We start from the raw sequence: 7,701 nt of genomic DNA, 5'->3' as shown, positions 1-7,701 counted from the left end.
AACTTTGTATTACGCACAAAATTTTGGTATAGATGGATATATATGTGGTGAAAGACACGCGTGTGAGTTAGCAACCCTTCAAATGCTTTTTGTCGTACTAGCTGAAATCCTGACTACAAAACCTGAATATTATGGTGTGCTCTGCATAGGCTTAGTACCGAGGTGCTAAAGGACTTGCTGTAAAATCAAAGTTTTCCCTCTTTCTCTGCAATAAATAAACTTTTTACTTTTGCGGTGGCGGAGGAAGTACTCCCCTTGCATGATATGCAGGGAGGATTTTTACATGATTCACTTCATATATCTGGGTAACATCTCCATTTACAAACCGCCTCAGGTTGTCAGACTCGCCTGTTCGCTACACTTGGATCGAGAAGGTACGATCCTGCCGCAGCTCGTGTGGGTACTCCTTGCACCACGCGAGTTCTTGACTTGGATTAGACTTAGTGGGTTTTATCCACCTCTCGTGGCTCCAAAATGTTTGTCTTTGTCAAAATGGCAACTAATAATGGAGGTTCTCTTGAGCCCCAGTGGTGGTGGAGATTATGGGATCTAGCAATATTTCAAAATAGCTGTGTGTTTTAACATCACAAAAGCAGGCACATAAACGTGGGTAGAGGGAGAAGATGCTTTACAGTGCTAAAGCAAATGTTTGTTCGAAGCAAATGGGTGTTTTCTGTCTGTGGAACCTTTCCTCCTTGTTGACGGCGAGAGTCTTGTGCCCACGCGTGCGCTCACAGAATACAGATTTGGTGTTTGCTCCCAAGTAGATCACTGGTAGTAGCTCCAGGAGGCACTTTGTGCTGCAAAGCCAGAACGTGCTGGTTTTTCTGTGATTTGGTGGCAGCCGAGGGGTGAGAAGGAGAAATTGTGTGAATGATTCTATCGTATCCATCCCAGCAGACTCCAAGTGCCTGGGACCTCATCAGCATGAGCTGCTGGGGAGGGAAATGACTTTTCTGGGGTAGTGTAGCTCAAGTGAAGAAGCAGAATTTGGGCCCTGAAAATAAAACTGGACTGAGTTGTGGTTCTGGTAGTCAAAGGGTACGAAATTGCTTGAAGATGGTGCAGTGGCACTTGGCTGAGGGAGCCTCCAGGATTGCCACGGCTGGACAGATGGATGCGAGAGGAGGAAAGAGGTTTGCAGAGACCACGCTGTTAGGATTTCTCTCAGAGGAAATGCTCTGCCTTGAAACTGGTAGTAAAACTCTTCCTGGTATTTCATTTATGTTGTTTTTACTTAAATTTTTGTATCTCGTTAGGAGGCTTGGAGACCAATAACGTAAACAGACTGTGTGCAAAATAAACCGTATGTGATTATTTTAAAGCAAATAAAGGTGAGATATATGACAAGACCTTTACAGGAAATACTGATCTGATGTTCAGCTTGGGTCTTGCAGCTTTCATACAGTGATAAAAGGTTGTTTTATTTGGCTGAGACCAGGTTATTCCAATTAGCTGTGAATGTGGACAGGTTTATTCAGAGACAAAAGGCCACTGAGCACATTTTAGAGTAGTTTACCTGCGTAGCTGTGACCCTTATTGGTCTAAAGGCATTATTCTGTTTTTAAAAAATGCTTCATTTTGCTTTTGTTGACTGCAGAGCAATAAAATCATGTTACACTTTGAATTTTTCTTAATGAGAAAATAGCTGTATCCCAATTGGGAGGATTATTATGATAAATGGGCAAAATCTGCTCCCATCTGAAAAACTAAACATTTTTTTTCTATTCAGCAGCCACACAGCTCGCAAAATATGACCACAAATGCAAAAAAGCAAGTTAAAAAGCCGATACAATAAGATTGCAGCAGAACTTTTAAAAAAGGGGGAGTGCAGCATATGAAACGAAGCCATCTGTCTCTGCGTTACAAAGCACTCATTCCCTTGGAGAGCGTAATTATGGGTCTGGTTTTTCTGTCGCTAGATTTTTGTACAAAATTGTCCCTAAGAAAAAGAAAACTGCTTCGGAATAATGTAAAAGAGCTTCCTTGTGCTACTGTAAATTCCCTGGAGTATGGCCACAGGAGTTAGAACCTGCGTTGCTGTTCTCTGTCTCTCCAGTGGCCTTAGGAGTCAATAGTGGTATCGGCGGTAGCAGTTTACTGACCGCTTGTCATTAAGAAAAACTCTTTCACGCTTTAGCAATAGAAGAATTTAGTATGTTGGAACAATTCTTTCTGGAATGACAGATAAATTCTCAGTCCTGCTGCTTTAAGTGATAAATTGCTCTTGGGCTTGCAAAGTATTGATTATAACTTTAAAATAAAATTGAAAGAGCAACCGAATCGTATTTCTTACAAGGAGGAAATTGAGCGAGTTTCAGTATTTAGCTTAGAATTCTGGAATATAGTTTTTACCTATTTTTAGATAAAATATTACTATTTTGAATAGTACACGTAAGTCTGTGAGAATCATTCAAATTAACAGTTTCTTGTTCTTCGTCATAAATGACACGCACAAAAAGCGGTTTTAATACTTAGAACTGAATCGGGTCATTTTTCCCTTGGACCATGGCTGAATGACAGTGCTGTCCTGAAGCTACAAAAGGTGATGCTCCAAGAATTCAACACTGCTCTTTGTAAACTATTTTCTTGCTTATATAATTTCACTTATTTAAAAATGAGGCTCCTAAAATAAATACAGTGTAGAATAGAATCTTCTCATGTGGAAATAAGATTGGTTTTGTGTGTCAAGAATGGGAGCGGTACTGGGATGTGTCTTGGCACAAGAAGTGATAATGTGGTTAAGGGAAACATAAGGAGGAGCAGAGCACGATGGTCCTGAAGCGCACGTTGCTCAGACAAATTGTGAGCGTTCAGCATGTTATTAAAAAATGAAATTGGTTTATATTTTATATGTACCTGTTCCCCCTGAATAATTCTGTCGTTGATGTTACAGATGCACATCACTCTCCTGCTCTCTGCGTTCAGGCTGCACCCTGTTGTGGTTTTCTGTTCCTGCTGTTTAATGGAGTGTCCGTGGGAATCCTGCTCCTTTAAATAGTATTTTTCTTCTTAATTTCCTACCAAACGGTTTAGCAAGGTCAAATTTGCCATCAGTTAGCTTAGCAGCTTTTTATCAGCTTAGTCAGGCACCCTCTGTGCATGTTTGCTGCTTTCACTACTGGGCTGGAGGCATGGTAAGCCCCAGGAGGTTGTGAAGGATGGAGGAGAGCGAATGGGAGGCCCCTAAAATATCAATTAATTATCATTTGTTGCCAGTTCCAGTATTAGCTGCTGCCTGACTTCAGGTGGCCAAACATCTTTTGGCTGATGTTGAGAAGGAAAATCTCGCTTTTCTCCCTCTATACTCTGGATTTGTTGGCTGCTCTGAAATCGAGAGCTGGCTTCAATCTGTATTTTAAATAGTCGCCCACTAGTCTGGCTCTGAAACAATTTCCAAACTTTATTTCTTTCCGGTCACTTGTCAAAGTCTTTCCTTTGGTCTTGCCCTAACTAGTTTTGTTTTTAAGGTCCTTGTTACCTTGCCATGGATGCACAGATGCTGTTGACCTGCAGTCTTCCTAACTGTGATGGCGCTTTGGGGAGCATCTGCTTTTATGCTCTCTTCCAGTAGCAGATGCTTATTTTAAGAACAAATATTAATACATTAGTATGCAATGCTCAGAGCAGCAATTTGAGCACACAGTTAATGTAATTTTCCTGTTCTGTAACACTTGTTTTCCTTGTATGCAAACTCTGGCAGAGCGACTCTGACAGTCTTCGCAGAAGTTTGAATATTAATTTTGTGCCAGCTATAGGAGCTGGTACCACCTTTAATGAGACTGGCACTCAAAGGCAGTGATGCGCAACTGGCAATGTCTGGAGAAAAGACGAAAACCCTCTCATGTCACCAAGGGGCAGCCGAAGTCGAGAAGAACTTGCCAGCTTCTATTATCTCCTTGACAGTCTCTTCTCATTGGTTTTGTTTGGCTTGATTGCTCTTCAAGAACATGCAGGATTTCTTGCATTCTGTTTCAGATTTTCTTATCAATTTACCAGTTTGCCTTTTTTTCAAAGAGGCAAAACCCAATCACCCTTTATGAATCTAGTGGAAACCAGTCCCCTGACATCAGAGAACGTGGATAATGTAGATGCTACAGGGAACAGAGGATAATTGTTATATAGCTTCTGCATGCTGACAGAAAAACAAGATCTTCTGTACCCAAGACATGTCAGGAAGGATGTTGGGACACCAAGCCCCATCCCACGCGGGAAAGCGATTAGAGATGATAGTTATTGTGGTTTGACACTGAGTAATCTCAATACTTTATTTCCCAGACTCCATCCTTAAGAGTAAAGGCCTCCCCACAGTGTCGGAGAGTAACCGGTGAAACCAAACCCCCAGTGCTGTTCTTTAAAGGCTCTTCCGCGGTCTCTGGCTGGGAAGCTGTCAGTGCTGCATGCAGCAGAGCTACAGTGTTCCATGTGTCAGTAGACGTTTTTTTTAAAGAGGGTCAGTTGGACAGGTTTTCCATCTAGCCAGTTAAGGAACCCGGGGCAAGTTCTGCTTGCTTTCTTCCATCAGTAATTCCTTGCGGTGACTGGAGCTGCTACCCGGAGAAGAATGCAGTGGAACTTGGTCTGTTATGGGTACCCACTAACAAGTGAAATGACAGGTTCTTAGCAAAACGTGTGCTCTGCAGACAAGTGCAGTGAAAAACCGTTGGGCGCAGATTTGGGTGGGAAGGGGATGGTATTTGTGCGGTACTATCAATGCTTTTCCTATGGGGTGTTTGGGATGAGCTAATTTTTATTCTGCTGAAGCTTTAGCGATGATCCAATCGGTAACAGCAACACTTGGGAGAAAATGGAAGACTTGAATTCTTGAGAAATTTGTGAAAAGTCTTTGAGTTGAGCGTGGTCAGGCCAAAGGATTTTCTGCACTCTGCAGTGTGTATTGATTTCCTGCTCCCCACCCAACATATGAACTCTCCAGTCATTTCTTAGTTACATGGAGTAGTCAGCTAAATTCAGAGGAGGGCGGATGACTGACAGCAGAGTGGAGCTAATCTGTTCTGGAACATGTGGCTTGTTCTGTACAAAACCAGGCAGGCAGCTGATCAGCAGCCTAAGTGAAGAGGAGTCGAGAGACTTGGGTTGCAACCAGCAGCTCTGCTTCTGGCTAGTGCCACTTGGTGCAAATAACTTCAACTCGGGGTGAAATACTCTTTTCATTAAATCAAATGTAAACTTTCTCTTAGTTTTGGTGGAACGTGGTTTCATCCTCTGCAGCTTCTTGGGGTTTTTTTTTAGATATGATACACAGGTGAAAAAAACGATAAAACACCGAACATTGACATTATTACGATGCTACCAGCAGAGAAACAAGCAGATGAAATGTGGCTGCATGTATTAAGGCTTTCCTTAAACTGATGCTTTCCTGGGTTATTGATCAATTTTGCATTTTCTCATTTCCATTTCTTATGATCTGTGGTTTTAATAGTGTTTTCTTCACTTTTACAATTTAAAACACTTGCTTTCTGACACAAATTTGCCCGTGGTAGTTGCATGTACACATCATTGTACTTGTGTGGTGCTGTCTTTTGCTCGCTGAAAAATAGAAAACTACTACTGAAACAGTTTTTAGGAAACACATGCAGTAAATTGCTTAATACGAAGTACACTATTAGATTTCTTACCAATGATCAGAAGAGAACTGAATACATCCTAATACATTCTAATCTCTGTACAAGTATTTCCAGAATATGACGTGATGGAACAATAGCTTTGGGTTCCCCAAATCAAAGCGTATCAAATGAATGGCTGCTGAAGATGGTTTAGAAATTGCTGGTGGTGAAGGGTGGAGCTTTGCTTTAGGTTACACTCACAGCTGCTTATAGGAACGTATAAATAAACCCCAGACTTTCCTTCCCTGCTCTCCTCCCAGCCTGCACTGCAGTCTGTGCAAGTCCAACTGGTCTTTCCGTCTGTTTCTATGCAGAAATACTTTTTATTTCTCACAGAGCTGGAAGAACAGGGAGAGAGGATGTTTGCAGCTACTGATGTCCCTAGTTCTTAGAGCGAAAAGAATTATGTTAGTTGTTACCAAGGAATGAAACTGTTGTTTAATCTCCTATAGTCTGTTAATTTTCAGTTACTGTTAACTATGGCCTCATTGGAACAAGCCACATAAAAGCAAACAATTACATATCCAGGTATAGTCAGGATATGCAGAGCATCAGCTGTCATATTCAGAATGGAACAGCTGGGTCATCATTGCTGCCATGCCAAAGAAGAATGCTGGCTGTTTGTGTTTCAGTGTGATGGTATGTTTAGAATTGGTCCACTGCTGATGAAAGAAGAGGGCAGGATTCTAGTTTTATTAAGAGATGCTAAGGCAGCCATGTCTCCCTTGAGGACTTTTTACCTTTGAAAAATTATTACTAATAATATTTGTTTGACCCTCCTCAGTCTTCTTTTTAACATAATAAACCAACACAATTCTAGCAAAAGGTAAAATAAAGGGGTGTTATATCTTTGGTTACAAGTATCTTTAAGAGGTGAAATGTTTCTTTTTCCAGAGACTGAGTATGAGACAAAGAGGAAAAATAGCGGCAGGGAGACTTCTTAGTAGGCAGAACAAGGTCTCATCCCCAGCCTCTTTTTCCAGTGGGCTTTGTGTGGCTCCTCAAGGCAGCTGCTTTCCTGTAATCATGGCTGTGTAGAAAAACAGAAGCAGCTTCAAATGTATCTGGGCAGAAGCAGAGCTGTGAAATCTGTAGATCATCGACACCCGTAGCTAGCAGCTACTGTAAACCCACAACTTTCTCACTTTCCTTAATTATTCTGTTGGTTATAGATGCTTAAGCAAAGAAGCAATATGTGGGATTTTTTTATTTTAGTATGCCTCTGTGGTTGTCACGCAGGTGACTTACGAGTTCTGGTGTCTGTTAAAGCGCTTACGAAGACGGCTTTACCACAGGTGGCACAACTGGCACCTGAATTCGGAAGTGAGGTTTCTCTGGAGGTCTTTCAGGCAAACAAGTATTTTCTTTCAAAGGGCCTCTTGGGATTAGTATCTCCCGAAGAGGACTGTGCTTGAAAACCTTCTGTGTGGTGGCTGTAACTCTCACCTTGGGAAAAGGGTTTAATGGATTCCCCCGTCCCTAAGGGCGGTTAAACAGTTTTGCCCTTAACTACATCAACTGGATAGGAAATACATAGCAATATGTCTTACTGTGCTTTGTGACAAATGGAATGGATAAAAGTAAACCCTACTCTGAGTAGGGTTTACTTTTATCCATTCCATTTGTCACAAAGCACAGTAAGACATATTGCTATGTATTTCCTATCCAGTTGATGTAGTTAAGGGCAAAACTGTTTAACCGCCCTTAGGGACGGGGGAATCCATTAAACCCGGGAAATGAAAGGGGAAAAAAAATCCATGAATGAAACTGAGTTTTGCGTTTTTTCTAACTTAAAGGCTAATCTCTTTGAACTGACAACTTGCTGTCTCACTGAGAAGAGCTTAGTCTTTTGGAATCCAAGTCCTTTGTCTTGATGTTTTTTATATAGATATTTTTCATTTTGAACAATGACTGGGACATTGTAATATGCCACCTAGAAAACAATGCTGGTGGAAATACTGGTTTTTATAAATATACCTGCTGATATGACCATATGTTGGAATTTGTGTATAACGATCTGGTGCAACTTCAGAGTTCTTTGATGTGCAGCCTTAAGGATAAGAGATTAATCTCT

The sequence above is a fragment of the Buceros rhinoceros genome, unplaced genomic scaffold (assembly GCF_000710305.1).
Source record: "Buceros rhinoceros silvestris isolate BGI_N320 unplaced genomic scaffold, ASM71030v1 scaffold12849, whole genome shotgun sequence".
NCBI lineage: Eukaryota > Metazoa > Chordata > Aves > Bucerotiformes > Bucerotidae > Buceros > Buceros rhinoceros.
Note: the sequence above shows the minus strand (reverse complement) of the source record.